Source organism: Moschus berezovskii, chromosome 24 (assembly GCF_049115385.1).
Source record: "Moschus berezovskii isolate FMDL1 chromosome 24, NW_MosBer_1.0, whole genome shotgun sequence".
NCBI lineage: Eukaryota > Metazoa > Chordata > Mammalia > Artiodactyla > Moschidae > Moschus > Moschus berezovskii.
This window is the reverse complement of record NC_142483.1, coordinates 37225142-37252823: the sequence shown is the minus strand read 5'-3', so window position 1 is coordinate 37252823 and position 27682 is coordinate 37225142. Positions and strand designations below refer to the sequence as shown.

At 38.4% G+C, this 27682-nt stretch overlaps 1 protein-coding gene across 2 annotated transcripts in view; it reads right to left on the bottom strand.

Moving 5' to 3' along the window:
* The window catches only part of CNTN4 (contactin 4), a 1054581-nt gene that overhangs the window by 704436 nt on the left and 322463 nt on the right, over positions 1–27682 (bottom strand). The gene's annotated exons all lie outside the window — the stretch shown is intronic.

Sequence of the window (27682 nt, the reverse complement as noted above, 5' to 3'; positions counted from 1 at the left end):
CAACATTCAAATTATAGGGGTACCAGAAGAAGAAGAGAAAAAGAAAGGGTATGAGAAAATTTTTGAAGAGATTATAGTTGAAAATTTCCCCAACGTGGAAAAGGAAATTGTCAATCAAGTCCCAGAGGCACAAAGAGTCCCACACAGGATAAACCCAAGGAGAAACACACCAAGACACATACTAATCAAACTAACAAAGACTAAACACAAAGACAGAATATTAAAAGCAGTAAGGGAGAAGCACCAAGTAATATACAACAGAAACCCCATACGCTTAACAGCTGATCTTTCAGCAGAAACTCTGAAGGCCAGAAGGCAGTGGTAGGATATATTTAAAATACTGAAAAAGAAAAATTTACAACCAAGATTACTGTACCTGGCAAGGAACTCATTCAAAATTGATGGAGAAATAAAAAGCTTTTCAGACAAGCAAAAGTTAAGGGAATTCAGTGCCACCAAAGCAGCTTAACAGCAAATATTAAACGGACTTACATAGCCAAAAAATAAAAGAAAAAAGATCTCAAAATCAACCCCGAACAATTAAGAAAATGGCAATAGGAACATATATATCAACAATTACTTTAAATGTCAATGGATTAAATGCTCCAACCAAAAGATACAGACTATCTGAATGGATACAAAAACAAGACCCATATATAAACTACCTACAAGAAACCCACTTCAGATCTAAAGACACATACAGACTGAAAGTGAAAGGATGGAAAAATAGAGTCCATGAAAATGGGAAGCAAAAGAAAGCTGGAGTAGCAATCCTCATATCAGACAAAACAGACCTTAAAATAAAGATTATAATAAGTAAGGGCACTACATAACGATCAAGGGATCAATCCAAGAGGAAGACATAACAATTGTAAATATCTATGCACCAACACAGGATCACCTCATTACATAACACAAACACTAACAGACATAAAAGGAGAAATTTCCAGTAACACAATAATAGTAGGAGACTTTAACACTCCACTCACACCAATGGACAGATAATCAAAACAAAATATTAATAAGGAAATGCAAATCTTAAATGATACATTAGATGAGATGGATCTCAGTGATATCTTCAGGACATTTCATTCAAATGCACAAGAATACACCCTTCTTCTCAAGTGCACATTGAACATTCTCCAGGACAGACCACATCTTGGGTCACAAATCAAACATCATAAATTTAAGAATATTGAAATTATATCAAGCATCTTCTCTGACCACAACGCTATTAGACTAGATATCAATTACGAGAAAAATCTGTAAGAAACACAGACACATGGAGATCAAACAACACATTTCTTAACAACCAACAGGTTACTGAAGAAATCAAAAGGGAAATAAAAAAATTTCCAGAAACAAATGACAATGAAAACACAACAACTCAAAACCTACAGGATGAAGCAAAAACAGTCCTAAGAGGGAAGTTTATAGCAAAACAATCCTACCTCAAGAAACAAGAAAAATATCGAGTAGATAACCTAACCTTACACCTAAAACAGCTGGAAAAAGAAAAAAACAAATTAGCAGAAGCAAAGAAATCGGGAAGATACGAGCAGAAATAAATGAAAAAGAAATGAAAGAAATAATAAGAGACATTAACAAAAGTAAAAGCTGGTTCTTTGAGAAGATAAAATTGACAAGCCTCTAGCCAGATGCATCAAGAAAAAAACAGAAAGGAATCACATCGACAAAATCAGAAATGAAAAAGGTGAGTTTACAACAGACAATGCTGAAATACAAAGGATCATAAGAGATTATTACGAACAATGACATACCAATAAAATGGATAACCTGGACGAAACAGACAGATTCTTAGAAAAGTTCAATTCTCCAAGACTGAACCAGGAAGAAACGGAAAGTATGAACAACCCAGTTATAAGCACTGAAATTGAAGCTGTGATCAAAAAAATCTCCCAAAAGACAAAAGCCCAAGAACAGATGGCTTCACAGGAGAATTCTATCAAACATTTAGAGAGGAGCTAATGCCTAACCTTCCAAAAATCCTTCCAAAAATTTCAAAGGGAGGAACCCTTCCAATGAGGCCACCATCACCCTGAAACCAAAACCAAAGATAACACAAAAAAGAAAACTGCAGGCTAATAGCACTGATGAATATAGACACAAAAATCCTCAACAAAAATTTAACAAACAGGATTCAGCAATACATCAAAAAGTTCATACACCATGACCAAGTTGGGTTAATTCCAGGGATGCAAGGATTCTTCAATATATGGAAATCAATCAATGTGATACATCATATTAACAAATTGAAAGATAAAAATCATATGATAATCTCAGTAGATGCAGAAAAAGCCTTTAACAAAACAGCACCCTTTAATGATTGCTGCTGCTGCTGCTAAGTCACTTCAGTCGTGTCCGATTCTGTGTGACCCCATAGACGGAAGCCTACCAGGCTCCCCCATCCCTGGGATTCTCCAGGCAAGAACGCTGGAGTGGGTTGCCATTTCCTTCTCCAACTTTAAAGCTCTTCAAAAAATGAGCATAGAAGGAACCTAACTCAACATAGTAAAGGCCATATATGATAAACCTACAGCAAATGTTATTCTCAATGGTGAAAAACTGAAAGCATTTCCCCCAAGATCAGGAACAAGACATGGGTGTACACTTTCACCTCTATTATTCAACATATTTCTGGAAGTCCTAGCTATAGCAATCAGAGACATTTCTCCAAAGACGACATACAGATGGCTAACAAAGATATGAAAAAATGCTCAAATCACTCATCATTAGAGAAATGAAAATCAAAACCACAATGAGATATCACCTCACACCAGTCAGAATGGCCATCAACAAAGTCTACAAACAATAAATGCTGTAGAGGATGTGGAGAAAAGGGAACGCTCTTGCATTGTTGGTGGGAATATAAAGTGATATAACCATTATAGGAAGGCGGTATGGAGATTCCTTAAAAATCTAGGAATAAAACCACCATATGACCCAGCAATCCCACTCCTAGGCATGTACCCTGAGGAAACAAAAATTGAAAAAGACACATGTATCCCTTTGTTCACTGCAGCACTATTTACAATAGCTAGAACATGAAAGCAACCTAGATGTTCATCAACAAATGAATGGATAAAGAAGTTGTGGTACATATACACAATGGAATATTACTCAGCCATAAAAAGGAATGCATTTGCGTCAGTTCTGATGAGGTAGATGAACCTAGAACCTATTATCCAGAGTTAAGTGAATCAGAAATATCATATTCTAACACACATATACAGAATATAGAAAAATGGTACTGAAGAATTTATATACTGGGCAGTAGTGGAGAAACAGACATAGAGAATAGACTTATGGACAGGGGGAGAAGGGGAGGACAGGGTAAGATGTATGGAAAGAGTAACATGAAAACTTACATTACTATATTAAAATAGGTAGCCAATGGGAATTTGCCGTATGGCTCAAGAAACTCAAACAGGAGCTCTGTGTCAACCTAGAGGGGTGAGATGGGGAGGGTGATGGGAGGGAGGTTTAAAAGGGAGGGGATGTATGTACACCTATGCCTTATTCTGATCTCTGTTCGTTTCCAAGGCAAACCATTCAATATTACAGTAATCCAAGCCTATGCCCCAACCAGTAATGCTGAAGAAGCCGAAGTTGAACGGTTCTTTGAAGACCTACAAGACCTTTTAGAACTAACACCCAAAAATGATGTCCTTTTCATTATAGGGGACTGGAATACAAAAGTAGGAAGTCAAGAAACACCTGGAGAAACAGGCAAATTTGGTCTTGGAGCACGGAATGAAGCAGGGCAAAGGCTAATAGAATTTTGCCAAAAGAGAACGCACTGGACATAACGAACACCCTCTTCCAACAACACAAGAGAAGACTCTACACATGGACATCATCAGATGGTCAACACCGAAATCAGATTGGTTATATTCTTTGCAGCCAAAGATGGAGAAGCTCTATACAGTTAGCAAAAACAAGACCAGGAGCTGACTGTGGCTCAGATCATGAACTCCTTATTGCCAAATTCAGACTTAAATTGAAGAAAGTAGGGAAAACCACTAGACCATTCAGATATGACCTCAATCAAATCCCTTATGATTATACAGTGGGTAAGAAATAGATTTAAGGGACTAGATCTGATAGATAGAGTGCCTGATGAACTCTGGACAGAGGTTCGTGACATTGTACAGGAGACGGGGACCAAGACCATCCCCATGGAAAAGGAATGCAAAAAAGCAAAATGGTTTTCTGAGGAGGCCTTACAAATAGCTGTGAAAAGAAGAGAAGTGAAAAGTAAAGGAGAAAAGGGAAGATATAAGCATCTGAATGCAGAGTTCCAAAGAATAGAAAGAAGAGATAAGAAAGCCTTCCTCAGCGATCGATGCAAAGAAATAGAGGAAAACAACAGAATAGGAAAAACAAGAGATCTTTTCAAGAAAATTAAAGATATCAAGGGAACATTTCATGCAAAGATGGGCTCAATAAAGGACAGAAATGGTATGGACCTAACAGAAGCAGATGATATTAAGAAGAGGTGGCAGGAATACACAGAAGAACTACAAAAAAATCTTCACAAAGAAGATAATCACGATGGCATGATCACTCACCTGGAGACAGACATCTTGGAATGTGAAGTCAAGTGGGCCTTAGAAAGCATCACTATGAACAGAGCTAGTGAAGGTGATGGAATTCCAATTGAGCAAATTCAAATCCTGAAAGATGATGCTGTGAAAGCGCTGCACTCAATATGCCAGCAAATTTGGAAAACTCAGCAGTGGCCACAGGACGGGAAAAGGTCAGTCTTCATTCCAATCCCAAAGAAAGGCAATGCCAAAGAATGCTCAAACTACCGCACAATTGCACTCATCTCCCACGCTAGTAAAGTCATGCTCAAAATTCTCCAAGCCAGGCTTCAGCAATATGTGAACCGTGAACTTCCAGATGTTGAAGCAGGTTTTAGAAAAGGCAGAGGCACCAGAGATCAAATTGCCACCATCCGCTGGATCATGGAGAAAGCAAGAGAGTATCAGAAAAACATCTATTTCTGCTTCATTGACTATGCCAAAGCCTTTGACTGTGTGGATCACAACAGACTGTGGAACATTCTGAAAAAGATGGGAATACCAGACCACCTGACCTGCCTCTTGAGAAACCTGTATGCAGGTCAGGAAGCAACAGTTAGAACTGGTCATGGAACAACAGACTGGTTCCAAATAGGAAAAGGAGTACGTCAAGGTTGTATATTGTCACCCTGCTTATCTAACTTATATGCAGAGTACATCATGAGGAACGCTGGGCTGGAAGAAGCACAAACTAGAATCAAGATTTCTGAGAGAAGTATCAATAACCTCAGGTATGCAGATGACACCACCCTTATGGCAGAAAGTGAAGAGGAACTAAAAAGCCTCTTGATGAAAGTGAAAGAGGAGAGTGAAAAGGTTGGCTTGAAGTTCAACATTCAGAAAACAAAGATCATGGCATCTGGTCCCATCACTTCATGGGAAATAGATGGGGAAACAGTGGAATCAGTGTCAGACTTTATTTTTTTGGGTTCCAAAATCACTGCAGATGCTGATTGCAGCCATGAAATTAAAAGACGCTTACTCCTTGAAAGGAAAGTTATGACCAACCTAGATAGCATATTAAAAAGCAGAGACATTACTTTGCCAACCAAGGTCCGTCTAAGTCAAGGCTCTGGTTTTTCCTGTGGTCATGTATGGATGTGAGAGTCGGACTGTGAAGAAAGCTGATCGCCGAAGAATTGATGCTTTTGAACTGTGGTGCTGGAGAAGACTCTTGAGAGTCCCTTGGACTGCAAGGAGATCCAACCAGTCCATTCTAGAGGAGATCAGTCCTAGTTGTTCATTGGAAAGAATGATTCTAATGCTGAAACTCCAATACTTTGGCCACCTCATGCGACGAGTTGACTCACTGGAAAAGACTCTGATGCTGGGAGAGATTGGGGGTGGGAGGAGATGGGGACGATGGAGAATGAGATGGCTGGATGGCATCACCGACTCGATGGACATGTGTTTGAGTAAACTCCGGGAGTTGGTGATGGACAGGGAGGCCTGGCGTGCTGTGTCACGGGGTCGCAAAGAGTCGGACACGACTGAGTTACTGAACTGAACTGAACTGAACTGATGGCTTACTCATGTTGAGGTTTGACAGAAAACAACAAAATTCTCTAAAACTATTATCCTTCAGTTAAAAAAGTAAAATAAAAAAAATGACAAATGAATGCTATACTTTTACAAGATTGCAGAAAGATCTAACTACCAAATTTCTATCTTTTAAAACTTACTCCAACATGTAATTTCCTTGAAAACATTTTTTTCTTTTCATATGTAGGCAAATCACCTAATATTTCTTTAGAAGGCATATTCAATACTAGTTCATAACACATTCGTCACTGGAAAGTGGCAGGAATCTAGAAGTGAAAGGGGAAAGTACTATATTTGTAAGAGCCAATTGCACATAAAGGTTAATCAGGAATGAAAATAATGCATTATTTAAAAGAGCATGTTTTCACAGTTTTCTATTTGTATAAAGCTTCACTTTACACAAAGCTTATTTAAAAAAGTGAGACCACCTGTTTTATATATTGTATGCTTGCTAATAATTTCCCAGTAGCTCTCCTGTGTCCTACTGCTGCCCTGGGCTGCAAAGGCCCTTGCACAAAATATGATGAGGAGGCTCTGGAGATAAGCTTCTCCAACTCCTTTCCTGTAGGCAATTACTAGCAATTAGTCATGCCGCATTGCTAAACAACCCACTTATCTCTATACCTCCAAAAGCAATGTTTGAATGCCACAGTTGAATCCACTGCAGGACTCAATTAAACTGAAAATCTTATAATTTATTTATTACCTGCTACTCATAGGAACAGGATATGTGGAAGAAGAACCCTCCAAAGAGAATGTTTTATCTTCAATTTGTTAGAATATTTCTCTGGGAATAAGAATGCCTTCATAGCTGCATTTCTCATAGGCCCTATTGTAAGCAATGCTAATCCAATCAGATCACACAGATTTGGGAAGTCTAAATAAGATACCTTTCCTTCCTGAAAATGTTACTTCTGAATCACATATATTCATACATGCTTATTAGTGGATATCATATTCTACTTAATAATGGGCTTCTTGTGGGACTCCTTTGTATTTATTCAAATGTATTATTTATTGTTATTGAATGTATAACAATTCATTTTGACTTCAGTAATAACATTTTATAAATGAATTGAAGCCCATACAAGTGAATGCTGCTTGGAATATATAATAGACCCACTATAGCACAAGGTACTGGTTCCAATCCTGAATTAATCTTTAATCAAGTACAGGATTTTGAACTAGTTGCTTAACCACATGCTGTTCCTGTTCATTGGAAAAATGAAGTAAAAGAAAAGATTTCAGAATGTTTGGCTCTGTCATACACTGATACCCAATTATTCAAAGATACACTCTATATTCAAATGCAATCATATATATGCATCACTTGGTTCCTTTAGCATAACTGGTTCTGACTTGGACATATTAAAAGTAAACTCAGGAAATACAATTCTTGAGAACTATGGGTGATCTACAAATGTTCTGTACACAATATTTACCAATTTGTATTTAATTAAACAATGGTACACAAAGCCATAAAATCTCATGCACTGGAATTTGAAGATACTTGTCAATTCCAAGTACCATTAGTTACTGTATCTGAGGTCTGCGTGACTTAATTCTTCAGCAAGTACATTTGCCAAGAGGAAACTAAAAAATGAGCCATACCATCAACAAATATGACAATGCCAAGTATGTCTCTGCAAATATAACATTTGCGGTAAGAAAAGAAGATTGCTTTTCTGATTTGGAAAATTTCTGTGCACTCCTCTTAGGTTTGGTTTATTAATCTCATTTATTTATTGCCAGAGGCTTTTGCTAACGCTAGTTTTGACACTACTGAAAGCTAAAGCTGAAAAATTTACTTCTAAAGAATTTTCTTCAAAAGCAACTTCTTTTAAAATAGTCAGACTGTTGTGCTAAAGAGCAGGTGAACTTGAGGGTCTCAGTGCCTGCGTCAGAGTTGATTGCCTGAGGCACTGGTGATGGAGCAAAACAACCAAGCCCTCTAGAGGAACCATGCTTCCCTATGGGTCCCTGATTCACTGTTCTTCTCTTATGCATAATCTCATCCACTCCTTTTCCTTAGGTCCGCAATTCAAACTTGTCATCTTCCTCTATTTTAGAATATCACACACACATACAGATACTCCGAGGCTTTCAACGAAGGAAAGTCAGGTGGTTACAAAACAGACTGACTGCTCCCTTCCCCAGTGCCCTATTCAGTAGGTCTATGGTAGGGTCTGGGGAGGTGCACTTCTCACAAGTTGTCAGACGGTGAGGGTGTTGCTGGAACGGGGTGGGGGTCACAGCTCAAGAACCATTGAGGTCCCAGTTCATCCTACCCCCACTTGACATATATACACTAATATGTATAAAATAGATAACTAGTGAGAACTTTCTGTATAGCACAGAGAACTCTACGTTATGCTCTGTGGTGACCTAAATGGGAAGGAAATCCAGAAAAGAAAGCGCGTGTGTGCGTGTATACACACACACACACACACATAGCTGATTCACTTCACAGTACAGCAGAAATTAACAAAACATTGTAAGCCAATTAAAAAATAAAGAAGAAGAAGAACCACTGCACTGAATTTTCCCATGACATTTTCATGCTGGGAATGGACTCTGAATACTTAGAGACTATAAGGACTTCAGAGATCTTATTGTATGCTGATTTGTTTCCAGGATGCAGAGCACCACCAGTAGATTTAGCATGTCATTAACACCAGATATTTACACTGACTAAATTCTAACTCGCCCCATCACCTTCTCCATGGCTAACCGATTTTTCACAAATCTTCAAAGGTAAAAGTGATTAAACTTCATGCTTCAAAGTTCCTCCAAGTGTGTACTAGAAGCCACCTGCATCATAATCATTCAGGATTTCCATCTTTCAAAAATTGTTTCAGATTGCAAGGCAAGGTTTTAGAATCGGAATGTTTGGGAATGAGTAGGAATATCTACTTCTTAACCAATATGGTGATGGACAGGGAGGCCTGGCGTGCTGTGATTCATGGTGTCGCAAAGAGTCGGACACAACTGAGCGACTGAACTGAACTGAACCAATATAGAGGCGATCTATACGCACACTGTTTTTAGAACTTCCTCTGTTAGGACCTTCTTTCTTTGCTTTTATTGATTTAAAGTGGATGGACTTCTAGAATAAAAGAGTAAATGGATTCAGAAATTTGGGGTGTGATTGCGATGATGTGTATTAAATTTTACAATACAAAGAGCGTTACATAAAATATACACTGAAGGCAGTGAAAAACCAATTCACCAAGTTGTGAAAAAAGAATTCAAGTAATTAGATCTTTAATAGATACTATTTAATTTTATAGCATTTTATTTTCAGGAACATTAACAGAGTATTTTTTCCTTCTAAAATGTACAGCATTTATTTATTTGTATCCAGTTTCTCTTATACTCAAATGAGTTCCAAGAGGAAGAAAACTTTGAAATTGTCAATTAAACAGATTTAATTATCAGAGTCTCTTTTCCTCACTAGAATTGTGACTGGGGAATGCGACATTCTTAAATATGTCTGAGGACTTTCCTAATTAACAGGTTCCATTCATATGACAAGAGGTAGAAATCAGAGAAAAAGTTAAAGATGAAAAAATATTTAACATCACGTGTCTCAAGAGATCTACACAAGAAGCAAACATTCTACGTAACCCAATTTCAAGGTTCACACAGAATCACCTTCCTCTATTTAAGGTTTAAAGTTGGTGAAAATTAAACTGAACAACACTTTATTCTCTTTCTTGATGAAAACGTAATTTAACATTAAGACCTGTAAATTCTTATCATTTTATACTTCAAAGATATCAATCTTAAAAATCACTTAGCCAGTTCCAGCAAGAAAGGAAGTATAGTTCTAAAGAACTCTCTCAGTTTAATGAACACAGTTTATTTACAAAATGCCAATTTATGGCCATATCTGTTAACCAAATGGAAAACATACATGAAGCTGTTTAAAATAAAATGTTTATATATATATATATACACATATATGTATATATATATATAATACACCAAACTATACAGTGGATATGAAAAGCAACACTGAGTATGTGTGTGTGAGCTATATACCCAGCTCAGTCACAACAGTTGAAGGCACTATAGTTTGCAGTTATCAGTACCACCAAGCTCTGAGATCTGATTCTTTTTCAATACCGTGTGCCCAAATTCAACCACCAGAGGCCAATAGAAAATGATTCTAGAAAAATTAAATGAGGTAATAAAAAGCTCAGAAAACACTTAAGAGTAAATACTAAACTGACATGTTGCTGCTGCACAGAAATGCTGCGGGCTGTCTTGTCTGATGAGAAATGCCATCATAGTTAAGCACTTGCAGGATGTCATCTCCTCCAGGTTGCCATCTGCAATCCCATCCACCAATCTTCCCATCTCATTTACCTGTCCCTGTGAGAGTTCCCTGGATCTCTCTACTGGTACCACTTTTCACATTATCTTCCTCTGTTCACTGTGAGAAATTACAAACTAAACATATGTTTATTTTAAACCTGTGAATCCTCTGCCCTGAACTGAATTTCAGCCTGCCTCATAATAGGTAGCATTCAATAAAATGTTGGTCAAATGAATAATTGTTGAAATATTCAACTGAAAACACTGGCCAAAGGATGAAGTAATAATTGGCTCCAGCTCCAGCTCTCTCAAGGCAATTCAATTCAATTCGAACTAATTTAATTCAACTTCACTCAACAGGCATTTAGGAAGGGTCTAGCCTTTGCCTGTAATAGAGATATAAATGGTCTTTTGACCTGAATTATCTCTTCAATTGCCGTAACGCTTCCCTTTGCCTATAAAGGCACAGTTTAGCTTCACAACCAGAAATTAATGGCAAAGGGGGTGAACATCATAGGAGAACTCCAAGTTTTGTGGGAAGAGAACAAAAGAAAACAGATAGAAAATGCATCCTTTGAAATTATGTATATACTATACACAAGCATATATTCATGCATATGTCTTTTCAATAACCTACCAGTTTTTCTTAGGTGGTCTTGAAAGAGAAAGATCTATTGCAAGTAGTGAAGTATCTTTCCTCTGACACAACTAGAATAGTACTGCTAAGCTGCTAAGTCACTTCAGTCGTGTCCGACTCTATGTGACCCCATAGACAGAAGCCCACCAGGCTCCCCCTTCCCTGGGGTTCTCCAGGCAAGAACACTGGAGTGGGTTGCCATTTCCTTCTCCAATGTGTGAAAGTGAAAAGGGAAAGTAAAGTCGCTCAGTGGTGTCTGACCCTTAGCGACCCCACGGACTGCAGCCTACCAGGCTCCTCCATCCATGGGATTTTCTAGGCAAGAGTACTGAAGTGGCTTGCCATTGCCTTCTCCGAATAGTACTAGAAACACCAATACTTCTCGGGAGAAATGAGAAAATAGTCACTTGAATAATTTCTTGTGTTTTGTGGTTGCACCTAACCCTAGTAAAGGCAGTCTGACAGTCTATTACAGATAGCATGTAGATGTGTATCTATGTATAATTTTTCATAACTTATTTCACTGAATTGGTAATTACTTGATGGTGTCTAGCAGTCTACACAACCACGGGAATAATTCAGGAGATTCACTTTACTATTAAGTTCTTTGATTTGAATCATTTAGATGATTGGCTTAACTCTCCACATCACGTGTTTTGGACATCACTATAAAAGATTCCAGGAAAAATTAACTGTTGGGAAAGCTCCTTCCTTGAGACGGTTTAAGAGAGGGTCATTCTCCTTTGGCTCAGGATTTAAGAGAGCTCCACATAAAACAATGACTGCTTTCATGTTTCCAACTAATGAGATTCCATGGCTGAAGACAGGACTTTCTATCAGGAGACCCATGGCACAAACTAAAAGTATATAGAAGTATATAGGTGAAAAGAGGGATGGTGCTGCAAATGAATTCAGGATCGCCTTTCTGGAGGAAAACAGTCATAGCGATTGAGTCAATCACAAAACTGGCTCAGAGGAAAAAATAAACCTGTGCTGTTGATGGAGACCTTCAGCTGTTCAGACCTCCAGTACAAAGAGCATTCATCTAGGAAATAATTTGATTAGGTCGCCTTTAGAGTTTCTGCCACACCCTAAGAGTCAATGATTTCAAGATAAAAAATGCCATTCTTAGAAATTACAAAACAGACCATTATCTTTCACTGTCTCAGGAAGGGCTGGGCTCTCAGTACTTCTGGGTAGTATTTCCTCCCAGGTTATGCACACACCTGGCGCTCGGATCCTTGTTCAGTCCCTGGAACACTCCAAATTTTTACCTAGCTTAGACTTTTACACACGCCTCTCCCATTACTCTTCCATAACTGACTCTTAACTCTGGGGTCTCAGTTTAGTGCCACTTCTTCAGAAAGCCTCTCTCTGAATATATCAAGTAGACACTCTCTACTCCACTAATTTCATTCACAACATCAGTCTCTATTTGTGACTTACTATTGAGAATTTGTTTGTTTCTTTCAATAGAATGGGAATGTATAGAGGAAGGACCATATTTGTTTTCCCTCATATCCAGCACATACAGGTTGCTCATATATATTTATCGGATACAAGAACGCAGGAGCACACAGATGGAGAGAGGAAAAGAGAGTTCAGGTGGCGTCTTTGCCTGGGCAATGATAGACATTCAGTTACACAAATAATGTCCAAAAATGAGCTCACGATCAATCGGACTACGACTCCTGACTACATAAAAAATGAATACATGAAGATGTACTAACTTCGGTAAAACCTGGCTCATTGCTTGTGCAGTGAGACTTACTTGATTTTTCTGGATGGTTTGCCATTTGCAAAGTATTACAGATTAACCACAGCCAACCAGATAGACTGGATTATCTCGCTTATTTCTTAAGACATAACTTACTCTATACCTTTTTATTCACCTGACTTTTATTGTTTATACTGCTTTGACGTCATAAATAGCCTCCTTGCTTTGTCAGGCCTGATTCAAGCTTCAGATGTTGATGTAAAAATTCCTTCCTCAGAAAACCTTCATTGAGCATATAATCATATACTTTTCTAACTTCCTGTACTTTACCTAGATAATAATAAATGTGTACATTATTGTATTTATTTTATCAATTTCTCTATCCCTTAGCTCAGGACCAGTGTGTCTCATTGTTTTCCATTGTATTACTATTGGCAACTGTAGAAACTTGCACATAGAATGAGTACCATTAACATCTGTTGAATAGATTAACTGGATAATTATGACTTCACATACTTGTTTCATGGATTTTCTTCTTTTAAAAAATCAATTATAGACAATAACAGAAAAATTGGTTTCATGCATGATTTTTGTAGAATAATGAAAAGTAGAGATGTATGTATCAAAATTCCCTTTTTAACTCTCCACGTCCTGTTCTCCTCTACAGAAGAAGAGAATTCTCTTTCAAAACTTGTATTTGCATCTATATACATATACATATAGATGGACATGCTTTTCTTTTTACTTGTTAAATAAAGAGCATCCTGCATATTATTATAATGTTGCTTTTCTCATAGACCTGCATTTCCCTTCATACCATACTGATCTGCCCTATAATTTTTATAGGTTTATACTGTTGCACTGTAGGTGTGGACCATAACTTTCAGGACTCTTCCCCTACTCATAGATACTTAGACCATTTTCAATTTTCATATATGACAAAGCTGTAATGAATGATCCATAATATATTTCATTATTAGCATTTTTGGATGATAGAGTCTTAGACCAAAAAAAGAAGTTGTCAGGTTAATAAATTTATTCTAAAAGTATACTACATTCTGGATGGGATGCTCCATTTATTTCACAGGATTATCAAAATCTAAAAGTTGGATATGTGAAGTGACTGGTATCATGATTCAATTCTAATTTTCATCAGCAACTTGGAAACCCCACAAGTTGTTTAGATGAGTCTGTATTATAATTTGAGCACATCTGTCTTGTTCAGCTATTTTGTACCCCAGGGTGAAGGAAGAAAGCTCAGCCAAACGAAATACACACGTTGAAATAACAACAAATGTAGAATAATGTAAATGTACTTAGCCCTTTCCAAAACCTGATTAGGATCATCTCCTGACACAGGAGTTATGAGTAAATCATTTCTAAATATAGTGTACCCCAAGCTGAGGCAAACTAACTGAACATATTTTAAAAATCTGTGTCCAATAACAACTGAATAACAAAGTATCATTCATAAAAATTATGTATTCCAATCATAAGAACCTAAACTATTATTTTGGGGAGATTTTTTTAAAGGATGCAAAAATCAAATGGTAAGAAAAATAATGTATTTTTCTTATGCTAATGTAGGACAATGAATGAATCTGGCACCAATCGAACAGTGTACTCAATGCAGTCAAAGAGTGATAAAACTACCCAGTAGCAAATTTTATAACAGAATATTTTAAAAAGAAGGAAAAAAGTGACATTTGGTACAATAAAAAATTTTGGTACTGAAAAACTTGAAACATCCATAGAGGAATCTAATGACAAAGTCATTAAAATTTCAATTTTTAAGTAGACAAATACTGGATTTATATCAGCAAAACCAGAAAAAAATTAATTAATATATTTGCTCTTTTGTAGCAAAATTAAAGGTACATTTTAGTCAAACTTGTTTATTTTTGGCAAGAAGCACTTCACAGAGGCAGGCTGAAAAAAAACCAAAGTTCCTACCACACCTTTAGAAATGACTGACTTGTCTGCAGCATGGAGAAATTTGTCTGAATGAGCATGATCAATGTTCATTAAATGAACTAAACTGACAGGTACACAAAATGGCACCACATGATTGTGCATCTGAGCTTTCTATAATGAATAAATGGAGCGTGTGATCCCAAAGGCAGCTGCACCAGCCATAACTTTTTATTTGACACTTGACTGCCCTTTGGAGTCTGTTTGTAACAAATCGTCCATTTGGAAAAAAAACAGTAAAAAAAGGCAAAAACTTCTGAGGCTTTCTAGAGGGCAGTTACACACAAGCTTCCCAAGAATACTACTTCTAGAAGTCAGATTGCTCTAAGGTGAATCACTTATTTGTTGTATTTGTTATTGGTTTATTACTTTTAGAGTTCATTCAAAGTTCATTTCACTAAAAATAATGACATCACCTTCCATGCTGAAATCCAAAATTGATGTGCAAAAGAGGGCAATGCTCCTTTTCCAGTTTGGCATGGAAATTCAGATTCAGAACTAGAAATTCAGGACAGGTAGTAGAAATGGGTAAAACAAAGTTAGCTCCTGGACAACACAGCACTCACTGAAGTGTAGGAAACCTCCTATCTCATGACCTGATGGTCCTTCCATCCCTACAAATGATACAGAATCCCTTTGAAGCCATGTCACTTTCAGACACTAGAAAAAACAGGATGTTAATGGCTATCCCTTGACATCAAAAGCTCTCCACACTATGACAATGAGATGAAGTCATTCCTCAAAAATTATGTATTGAGACTATACAGACGCTTCTAAAATGCTAAAATAAATTCCTGTACCCCATTTTAGACCAGAAGTATCAACAATCTATAGGGAAGACCTTGTAGTGGAAACTAGCTTGCAGAACAATGGCTTTAGATTACAAGCACTTGATGCAAATCTTTGATTATTTTTCTGACTCTCAGGAATCGAAACAGAGATCACTACCACAATACATTTAGAATTTGCTGTTGAGAAGATGTCTCTTTTTGAGGGACACTGAAGAACACCACATCTGTGTGGGTGAAAGAGGGAACTTGGCTGCTCTCAAGTCCAGATGCCCTCCCATTATGTAAAAAGCTGCAAAATGGGCAGAACTAAACCCAAGGGCCCTGGGTCATCACTTTCTTCTATGGAAAAGTTGGAAAAGGAAGTGTCTAAAGAGAACAGGGTTAGGCACTCAGAATCAAGGGCAACAAGGCCAAGGGCTAACTCAAATTAGCGTGAAAATCTGGTCTGCATTCCCCTCTGTCTTGTTTCATTGGAAAGTTTCCTGCTCTGCAATACCCCTCCCCTTTAACTCAGGTGAGAACCTCTTAGTGACTGCTTTTTCACTGCATTGTCAGAGAACAGAAACAAAGTTATCCACAATAGTTATAGATGTCAGACTAGATAGAAACAGAAAATCAGGCAAGTACGCCAGTGTACAGATGCCAATATTACAAATAATGTCTAAAAATACAAATGCTCTTCCAGTCTCTTCCTTGCTAGGAACTTTCTTTAAGTTCCTTGCTAGGAAATAGCAAGACTTCCTTGTTAGTGTGTTAAGCAAATTACATAATATCCTCTCTGTGACTAAGGTTTCTGTTGGTAAAATTGGAACAACAGTTCTATCTCAAAAGATGGCCATGACTGTAATGTCAATAATGACTATAAAGTGTTTAGCATTCTGCCTATCAAGCTAAGAGTTCCATACTAAGTAGCTACACTGTAAATGAATTTGGCTTCAGTCCCATCTTTGATATACCAATGTTAAACTTCAGTGAGGACACACATCATTCAAGAGAATACTGAATGAGTATGTGAAGACGGGAATCAAGCACTGACTATCTGTTTCCCCATTACAAAACATCAGAGAAAGGAAATCAAGATCCGCATATGAAACTCTCTTATGCACACCCTAAAGCTCACTCCCTACTGCCTCTTGAAAACAAGGCATTGATTATTATAGGATGTTGATTATTAGGGTGATGGGTGTCAACTACAAATTGACACTTGCCATGGGCAATTGCCAGCTACAAGGATCAAATCAGGTGCTGCTGTAGCTGCTAATTTTTAATACCACCTGAAAGGAGTTCAGGGCTGAGAACAGAAATGAGATACCCTGTGCTCCGGGAAAAACTGGCAGAGCAGGTCTTCACATAGGTAGATATTTTTAGGAGGTGATTTTATGAGTTCAATTTTTGAATATCCTCATATCTAGAAAAGCACTAAAATCCTTCATGGTGACAACTGCTCCTCGTGACTAGGAGAAATCTTTTGGAAAATATATTTGCTTGATGGTGACTCTCCCTTCACCAAAATCACATATATACTGACCTTCCCCCCTATCTCTTTGGAGCAGTTTCTCAGAGTGATCTAAGATTGTGTCTCCCAGGCTATAGTCCTCATTTTGCCCCAAATAAAACATGACTACAACTCTCATGTCATGATTTTTTTTTAAGTCAACATGGGAGATGGCTGAGCTGAGAATGGAATATGAAATGTATGGTGAAATAAGGGCTGGTTCTATAAGCCCTTTCAAGATGGCCTGCTCTTGTCAACTGGGGACAATATGCACCTTAGTCTATGTTTTTCCAAAAGCTGTCTCTAAGACAAGGATTAGGATAAAATGAGTTCATTTAGGAAATTCAGGTGATTCTAGGAAGAAAGTGAGAAAATGTTCAGTTCAGTTCAGTTCAGTCGCTCAGTCGTGTCCGACTCTCCGCGACCCCATGAATCACAGCACGCCAGGCCTCCCTGTCCATCACCAACTCCCGGAGTACACTCAAACTCATGTCCACAGAGTTGGTGATGACATCCAGCCATCTCATTCTCTGTCATCCCCTTCTCCTCCCGCCCCCAGCCTTTCCCAGCATCAGAGTCTTTTCCAGGGAGTCAACTCGTCGCATGAGGTGGCCAAAGTATTGCAGTTTCAGCTTTAGCATCAGTCCTTCCAATGAACAACCAGGATTGATCTCCTTTAGAATGGACTGGTTGGATCTTCTTGCAGTACAAGGGACTCTCAAGAGAAAATGTTACACAGGAGTAAAAACATCCAACAAATAATATTTTTATTAAAGCCACTAACACAGTGAGCAATCCTCCAGAGAAACTCAGCCAAGTGGTGTAAAACACATCTTGCAGGGTGGTCCTGCCTAAGGGGCAGGGGAGCAAGGGTATTTAAATTGCACTGGCACTAAAACTCACCAGTGGAGGGCCACTTCCAAGGGATGGTAATTCTCAGCATTTACAACTCAGTCATACCTTATGAGCAGTGCAATTTCCCACAGTTTCCGGAAAAAGAGAATTTAGAAATAAAAGGCTGTAGGTAACAGGGACTGGAGGACTTCAAGAACACAATTTAAGGTCTGAGGCATACAGGCAGGGTGCTGACAGCACCAGATACAGGAAATAATATCCTCTTGTCCTATGCCACTGCAAACAGGTGCAATCAGGAACAGACTCCCAAAACGCCCTAAGATTCTCCATGCGACAGTGTCATCCAGAAACCACATTGCCCAGTGACCATAATTTTCAGCAAAATCAACATCTCAGAACTATTCAATCTGTAACTAAAAATTATAGTCATGCAGTGCAGTGATTACAAACATTTAATGTTCTGAGACCGTAAGGGAAATAAATATTTGAGCTGATGTATATGCTTATATTTGTGTATCTGTGTGAGGGACAGAGGACCAGATAGATCCAAGAAACTACTCACATTTGGATACACATAATTACTCCATTAAAGATGGGGAAATGCATTAATACAAGAAGGCATTTGGTTATCTGTAAACTTCCTGAACATACCCTTTGCCCCTCATCATCTTCTGCATGACAACTGATTATGCTTGTTAGCAGAAGTTTTAAAAACTGGTTCAAAATCATTTTAGATTTATTCACACAATGTTATGTGACATATAAGTGCTTTATCTTTTAGTTGCAGACTTTTCCAGTTACTGTGTTATATTGTGTAATCCACAGAACATTTCACTAAAATGCCAGCATTTTTTTAATCATTAAACTGACACAGACTTAAGGAGATCTGTTCAGTGTCTCCTACATATGAACAAATAATGTTGAACACATCCTAAACACACGATGACCACTAGAAATACTTCACTCAGTTCAATTCAGTCGCTCAGTTGTGTCTGACTCTCTGCAACCCCATGAATCACAGCACGCCAGGCCTCCCTGTACAACACCAACTCCCAGAGTTCACTCAAACACATGTCCATCGAGTCAGTGATGCCATCTAGCCATCTCATTCTCTGTCGTCCCCTTCTCCTCCCACCCCCAATCCCTCCCAGCATCAGAGTCTTTTCCAGTGAGTCAACTCGTCGCATGAGGTGGCCAAAGGATTGGAGTTTCAGCTTTAGCATCAGTCCTTCCAATGAACACCCTGGATTGATCTCCTTTAGAATGGACTGGTTGGATCTCTTTGCAGTCCAAGGGACTCTCAAGAGTCTTCTTCAGCACCACAGTTCAAAAGCATCAATTCTTCAGCGATCAGCTTTCTTCACAGTCCAACTCTCACATCCATACATGACCACGGGAAAAACCATAGCCTTGACTAGACGGACCTTTGTTGGCAAAGTAATGTCTCTGCTTTTGAATATGCTATCTAGGTTGGTCATAACTTTCCTTCCAAGGAGTAAACGTCTTTTAATTTCATGGCTGCAATCAGCATCTGCAGTGATTTTGGAGCCCAAAAACATAAAGTCTGACACTGTTTCCACTGTTTCCCCATCTATTTCCCATGAAGTGATGGGACCAGATGCCATGATCTTTGTTTTCTGAACGTTGAGCTTCAAGCCAACCTTTTCATTCTCCTCTTTCACTTTCATCAAGAGGCTTTTTAGTTCCTCTTCACTTTCTGCCACAAGGGTGGTGTCATCTGCATATCTGAGGTTACTGATATTTCTCCCAGCAATCTTGATTCCAGCTTGTGCTTCTTCCAGCCCAGCATCCCTCATGATGTACTCTGCATATAAGTTAAATAAGCAGGGTTGCAATATACAACCTTGATGGACTCCTTTTCCTATTTGGAACCAGTCTGTTGTTCCATGACCAGTTCTGACTGTTGCTTCCTGACCTGCATACAGGTTTCTCAAGAGGCAGGTCAGGTGGTCTGGTATTCCCATCTCTTTCAGAATGTTCCACAGTTTATTGTGATCCACACAGTCAAAGGCTTTGGCATAGTCAATGAAGCAGAAATACATGTTTTTCTGGAACTCTCTTGCTTTCTCTATGATCCAGCGGATGTTGGCAATTTGATCTCTGGTGCCTCTGCCTTTTCTAAAACCTGGAAAGGGAATGCCAAAGAATGCCAAAGAAAAACTTCACTACCACCCTAAAATTTATAAAATCAACTGAACTGAACTGAATAAAATTGAAAATCTTAAGGTATAGAAAGATGTATTACACTGAAATGTTGATGATAACCTACATCAAGCTTTTTAGCCAATGGGAATCTGGGGTACCTAATTCAAGTTAGAAGGTAATTTATTATATGATTAAATACTTGCAATAATGGACTATTCACTATTATTCAAAGCAGCTTATTTTTTCCCATTGTTGGGAAGATCCAGTTTTAGAAGTCCTTTTAGAAACTTGAACCATGTGTCAATTTACCTTCTACCTGTTGATCCTAGTCCTTAATCCTAGAGCAAACAAATTTACTTTCATAACGAAATCTTAAGAAAGCCCTTTATTTTTTGGACTTCAGTATCCTTGACCTACATTAAGATTCATCTTTTTTTCACCCTATGGATCTAAGGCTTCTTTCATTTTTTGGGATCCTCTAAACTCTGATACAAACATCATGCTCTGTAAATTATTCCCTTCTTTCACAATGCAAGCCAACACTGATTAAAAATGACATTGATTACTTTTCTCAATTCAGTGTCCCAGACACCATTTTATGTGTTATTTCTTCTTAATGTAGTAAGTACATCCTGCCTTCTATATATCAGAAATTCTGAATTACTTCATCTTGCTTAAGCCCTGGATGTGTATTACAAAAGTGGAATCATTTTACCGAGTCTGTATTTCTGCTTTATCAACATTATTAAACACACAAATGCAATTGCCAAATTACAGCTTTATGCTGACACTGGACCATGTTAAACAGCATATAACAGGACAGGAAGTAAACGTTTGCTACTGGAGGTAATACTATTGTAGCTAATGGTTTAGCAGTAATTTTAGTACCTGGGTCATAAGCAGTATTGTGTTGCAAACTGCTGTCTTACTTAGCATTTGTAAATGCCCTCTATATATTATTTTCAAGAGGTTCCTCTAATCTCATTTTATTAGTTAGTTTTATTTTTTACAATCATTTCCCAAGGGGTCTGTTGGCAAGTTATTAATATGAGGGATGGGAAAGGAGCTGTGCTCAAAATCCCATAGTAGAGCATCAAATAGTTCAGGGCAGACTCAGTAGTTCTGAATTTGAAACTTGATTCAGATCATGGACTGAGGTTACTGCTTTTGAAATCAGCTCAAAATGGGATTGTCAGTATCCTTGGTTGCTTCACGATAGATAGTGGACTCTACTGAAGAAACTGGATTCTGCTTCTGAAATTGTCATCAACTCTCCACTTGCTGTTGTTCAGTTGTCCAGTTGTGTCTGACTCTTTGCAACCCCATGGACTGCAGCACACCAGGTCTCCCTGTCCCTAATCTACTTGACCAGGGACCAAATAACTCATGGACTGAAACAGCTCTGACAAGATCACCCATACTCACTATTCCTTCCAGTGAGCTTATCCTCATCCAAGCACAGACTTATCTTTGCTTTATTTATTTACAACATGCTCATTTGGTACACTTAAAAAAAAACTGCAGTGCAATTATTTTACAATGCTGTATTAGTCTCTGCTGTACAATAAAGTGAATCAGCTATACATATATCCTCTCACCCTTGAATGTCCCTCCCACCCCTCTAGGTCACCACAGAGCACCGAGTTGAGCTCCCTGTGCTTTAAAGCAGCTTCCCACTAGCCACCTATTTTATACATGATAGTGCATATATGTCAATCCCAATCTCCCATTTGTCTCACCATCCCCTCCTATAGAGTCCACATGTCCATTTTCTACATCTGTGTCTCTATTCCCGCCCTGGAAATAGGTTCATCTGTACCATTTTTCTAGATTCCACATATTTGCATTAATATACTATACTTGTTTTTCTCTTTCTGACTCATTTCACTACATATGACAGACTCTAAGTCCATCCACATCGCTACGAGTGACACAGGATAAGAGGAGAAATAGAGAGTAAGTTTTATGGAAACGAAATGGACCTGCGCCTGCTCCAAGGCAGATAAAGACCCCATGGAAGGAGGCAGCAAAACAGAGTGCCTTGTTCTCTTATAACACAAGTTACACAGACTTTTCAGAATTAACAGTGGTAACTGGAAACTCAAATAAGGAATCATGAAAGACTTCACCAATGTAAAGAGCATGAGTAGAACAGTCCAGCCCCACCATGGGCACACAAGATGGTTGGACTACCTACCAACTATCATTTAAGTACATTTATGCACAAAGGTAATTTCACAAATACCATATAAGGCATATATTCCTATTATCATCATTTCAAAGATGCAAACTCTGATGGCAAAGCTAAATGAAGTAAATTTCTCTAAGGTCACAAAGTCAGTACATGGCAGAGTCAGAATATAAAGCAACATCACCTATAAAGTCTGAAACTTAATGACTTTATTCTTTTTGGAGGATACATGTGGTCCATGATATGGAATAACCTTATGAGGGAATCAGATTCTAACTTACAGTAAAGCTCTCTTTTGTTATATAAAATAAGTATCTGCTAAATATGTTTTTAACTTCTCTCTCCACTAGATTCATTTTGTAAGGACAGGATACTATACATGTAACTTAATGCTTATACAATAGCTGTTGACTGACTAAATAATTCTCACTTCCAAATCACCTTGTATTTGAAATTCGCTCAGTAGTTAAGGAAATTACAGCACTATGAACATAACTTATAACTTGGGTTGTTAAGCTTCCAGATTTGGGAGTGAAAGAGGAGAATGTGGTGAAATCTAGAGGTCTAATGAGACAAAGCCAACATCAATTTTTAAAATATTTAAAGAAGAGGTAAAAATAAATAAGGCGAACAGCAATAGCAGCAACAAATGAATGAAGTATCAGAGTTTTAGGAATTTTATGAATTTATTATGCTATTAACACGGATAAAAGAAAAAATATGATGGAAAAAGGAAAATGCAAAGGAATTTAGTATATGGACCATCAAAGCAAAATGCTGGTTAGATGGAAAAGTATAGTAAGCAAAATGAACCTCCCTTCTTACACTTACTATTGGACTAAAAATAATGTAATGTGTTTAATCAATTTCTTCTCTCTTATGAAATGATCCATCACATTCCTGTCCTTGAAAATGTTATGGCTTTATAAAAACACTGAGCAATTCCCCACACCTGGTTAAGCCCAATGAAACACTGTACTATTACAAAGCTGATCCACAAACTGCAATTCTATAAAATTCATATAGATTACCAAGAGGCTTGGGCTATTATGGCTGTCTCATTCAGACACTGCAGGTTTGATGGCAAAACATAAGCCCACAAAAAACAAGCCAACACCATCAATGCCTTTACAAAATACACTTGCTGCTGGAATGGTCATTCATGCTGAGAAGGGAAAAGATGGGGCTACACGATAGTAGAGTCTCTCAGGATGAATGCATTTAACACTATGGTGTTGACTAGGTGGCACTCAAGTCAAAAGAGAAGTTAGAATACCTCATCCACCAGATAAAAACAGAAATGCTTTCAAATGAGTCATCAACATAGAAAGTGATTGAACCTGCAGTTGCATTATATTTACTATATTAGACACAAAGATTTAGATAAAGAGAAAACTGCTTCCTGATTTTGAGATACTGGAAGAGTTTTCCAAAAAAATCCACTCAACATTTATTATCTTCCTCTCTTTAAGTGTTTTTCTTTTAACGTATGAAAAAATTACTGCTGGTTCTAAAACAGAATTGTTAGAAAGTAGCATTGATATGTATATACTGCTGCTGCTGCTAAGTCACTTCAGTCGTGCCTGACTCTGTGTGATCCCATAGACGGAAGCCCACCAGGCTCCCCCATCCCTGGGATTCTCCAGGCAAGAACCCTGGAGTGGGTTGCCATTTCCTTCTCCAATGTGTGAAAGTGAAAGTAAAGTCGCTCAGTCGTGTCCAACCCTTAGTGACCCCACGGACTGCAGCCTACCAGGCTCCTCCATCCATGGGATTTTCTAGGCAAGAGTACTGGAGTGGCTTGCCATTGCCTTCTCCGATGTATATACTATTGGGATAATATAGATAACTAGTGGGAAGATGCTGCATAGCACAGGAGCCCATCCCAGTGCTCTGTGAAGACTAGAGGCATGGGATGGGAGGGAGTAGGGAGGCTCCATAGGGAGGGAATAGATATATCAGTTCAGTCCAGTCACTCAGTTGTGTCTGACTCTTTGCGACCCCATGATTCACAGCACGCCAGGACTCCTTGTCCATCACCAACTCCCAGAGTCCACTCAAACCCATGTTCATTGAGTCGGTGATGCCATCCAGCCATCTCATCCTCTGTCGTCCCCTCCTCCTCCTCCCCCAATCTTACCCAGCATCAGGGTCTTTTCCAATGAGTCAGCTCTTCGCATCAGGTGGCCAAAGTATTGGAGCTTCAGTTTCAACACCAGTCCTTCCAATAAACAACCAGGACCGATCTCCTTTAGGATGGACTGGTTGGATCTCCTTGCAGTCCAAGGGACTCTCAAGAATCTTCTCCAACACCACAGTTCAAAAGCATCAGTTCTTCAGCACTCAGTTTTCTTTATAGTCCAACTCTCAGATCCATACATGACCACTGGAAAAACCACACCCTTGACTAGATGGACCTTTGCTGGCAAAGTAATGTCCCTGCTTTTTAATATGCTATCTAGGTTGGTTATAACTTTCCTTCCAAGGATTAAGCATCTTTTAATTTCATGGCTGCAATCAGCATCTGCAGTGATTTTGGAGCCCAGGAAAATAAAGTCAGCCACTGTTTCCCCATCTATTTCCCATGAAGTGATGGGACCAGATGCCATGATCTTCGTTTTCTGAATGTTGAGCTTTAAGCCAACTTTTTCACTCTCCTCTTTCACATTCATCAGGAGGCTCTTTAGTTCTTCTTCACTTTCTGCCATAAGGGTGGTGTCATCTGCATATTTGAGGTTATTGATATTTCTCTTGGCAATCTTGATTCCAGTTTGTGCTTCCTCTAGCCCAGAATTTCTCATGATGTACTCTGCATATAAGTTAAATAAGCAGGGTGACAATATGCAGCCTTGATGTATGTCTCTTTTACCTATTTGGAACCAGTCTTTTGTTCCATGTCCATTTCTAACTGTTGCTTCCTGACCTGCATGTAGGTTTCTCAAGAGGCAGGTCAGGTGGTCTGGTATTCCCACCTCTTTCAGAATTTTCCACACTTTATTGTGATCCACACAGTCAAAGGCTTTGGCATAGTCAATAAAGCAGAAATAGATATTTTTTCTGGAACTCTCTTGCTTTTTCGATTATCCAGCGGATGCTGACAATTTGATCTCTGGTTCCTCTGCCTTTTCTAAAACCAGCTTGAACAACTGGAAGTTCACGGTTCACGTATTGCTGAAGCCTGGCTTGGAGAATTTTAAGCATCACTTTACTAGCTTTTGAGATGAGTGCAATTGTGTGATAGTTTGAGCATTCTTTGGCATTGTCTTTCTTAGGGATTGGAATGAAAACTGACCTTTTCCAGTCCTGTGGCCACTGCTGAGTTTTCCAAATTTGCTGGTATATTGAGTGCAGCACTTTCACAGTATCATCTTTCAGGATTTGAAATAGCTCAACTGGAATTCCATCACCTCCACTAGCTTTGTTCTTAGTGATGCTTCCTAAGGCCCACTTGACTACACATTCCAGGATGTCTGGCTCTGAGTGAGTGAGTGAGTGAAGTCACTCAGTCGTGTCCAACTTTTTGCGACCCCGTGGACTGTAGACTACCAGGCTTCTCCATCAATGGGATTCTCCAGGCAAGAATACTGGAGTGGGTTACCATTTCCTTCTTCAAGGGATCTTCCCAACCCAGGGATCGAACCCGGGTCTCCCGCATTGGAGGCAGACGCTTTAACCTCTGAGCCACCAGGTGTATATATATATATATATATATATATGACTGATTCATGGTGATGTACACAAGAGACCACCACATTACAAAGCAATTATGCTTCATTTAAAAATGAAATATTTAAAATAATAAAAATATTATCATTTCCAACTGAAAATATTTGTGAAATAGAATTAGACCCTCTCTCTGACTTGCATACTACTATATTATTACATTATATCAGTATATTACTACTAATATCAGTAACAATAAAATACATCTTTATGTACCTTACTACATCTTACTGTACTTTAAAAAAAAAAACTGATGTAATTAGTCTATACAGCAATGTGAAAAGTCTTCATGACATTGATTACTAAGTCTACCTGATTTGAAGTGCTCTTTTGTTGAGTTATTTTTGTCAGGTGTTTGCATTCATGTAATAACTTGGTAAAAATAATTTTTAAAATTTCTTTCCCCATATGCTTACAGAAATTAAATTAAAAATATATGTCCTGTGAAGGAGCAGGCAGGATAATTTATTAGAAGTAGTTGAAAATGTCACTGATTTCTTCTATATTTAATGGTTTGCTCAGGTTTTCTTTCAGAATCTACGGCATTACTGACTCGATGGACATGAGTTTGAGTGAACTCCGGGAGTTGGTGATAGACAGGGAGACCTGGCGTGCTGTGATTCATGGGGTTGCAAAGAGTAGGACATGACTGAGTGACTGAACTGAACTGAACTGAACGGATGTGTATATGCTTTTATTTCTGATTATATATAAAGTATAATCACTATAAAAATGATAATTACAAAGAAATGTTTTAACTACTTAAATTTCTAGCTAAAGATAACTGCCCATTAATATTTCAGTGAAAATTATTTTATATATATTTACACATATAAGCATTTTTTGCTGTCATATTCTTTTAAAGTAGTCTTTGTATTTCACTGTCCTTTGAAAATCTTATGTTTGTTTCATTTATCTAGAAATATTTATGTGGGGAATAAGTGCAAGCCCTTATGCTAAGTGATACAGAAAGAAAAAAATTAACCCCTAAAATGTGCTCTCCAAAGATGTTACATCCTCATGTGCTGGGCTGTGATCAGTCACTCACTCTGACTCTTTGCAACTCCATGGACTCTACCCCACCAGGCTCCTCTGTCCACAGGAATTCTCCAGGCAAGAACACTGGAGTGGGTTGCCATGCCCTCCTCCAGGGGATCTGCCCAACCCAAGGATCGAACCCAGATCTCCAGCATTACAGGTGGATTCTTTATCGTCTGAGCCACCAAAGAAGCCCAAGAATACTGGATTGGGTTGCCTAACCCTTCTTCAGAGGAACTTTCTGACCCAGGAATTGAACCAGGGTCTCCTTCATTGCAGGCAGATTCTTTATCAGTTGAGCTACTAGGGAAGCCCTACATTGGTGGGATGAAATGCCTACATAAATAAGAAGCATTTGTGGTACCTCAAAGGCATGGACCTTTGGAAGCGACCAGCCATCTTACAATATTAGAAAAATCTGAAACCCCACAGGTCAGGAAAGTCTTACATCTACCATCTTCCAGTCATACGTCTATGCTATCATCTATCACTCATATGCTGTGGGCACCATCCCCTGTGTCCACAGTGAGGGGGAGATTCAAGTCTCTGTCATCTTTGCTGCCCAATCAGAACCACCAATATAGCTTCTGGATGTCAATGTCAAGACTAGGCTAAGCACCTACTTGTTA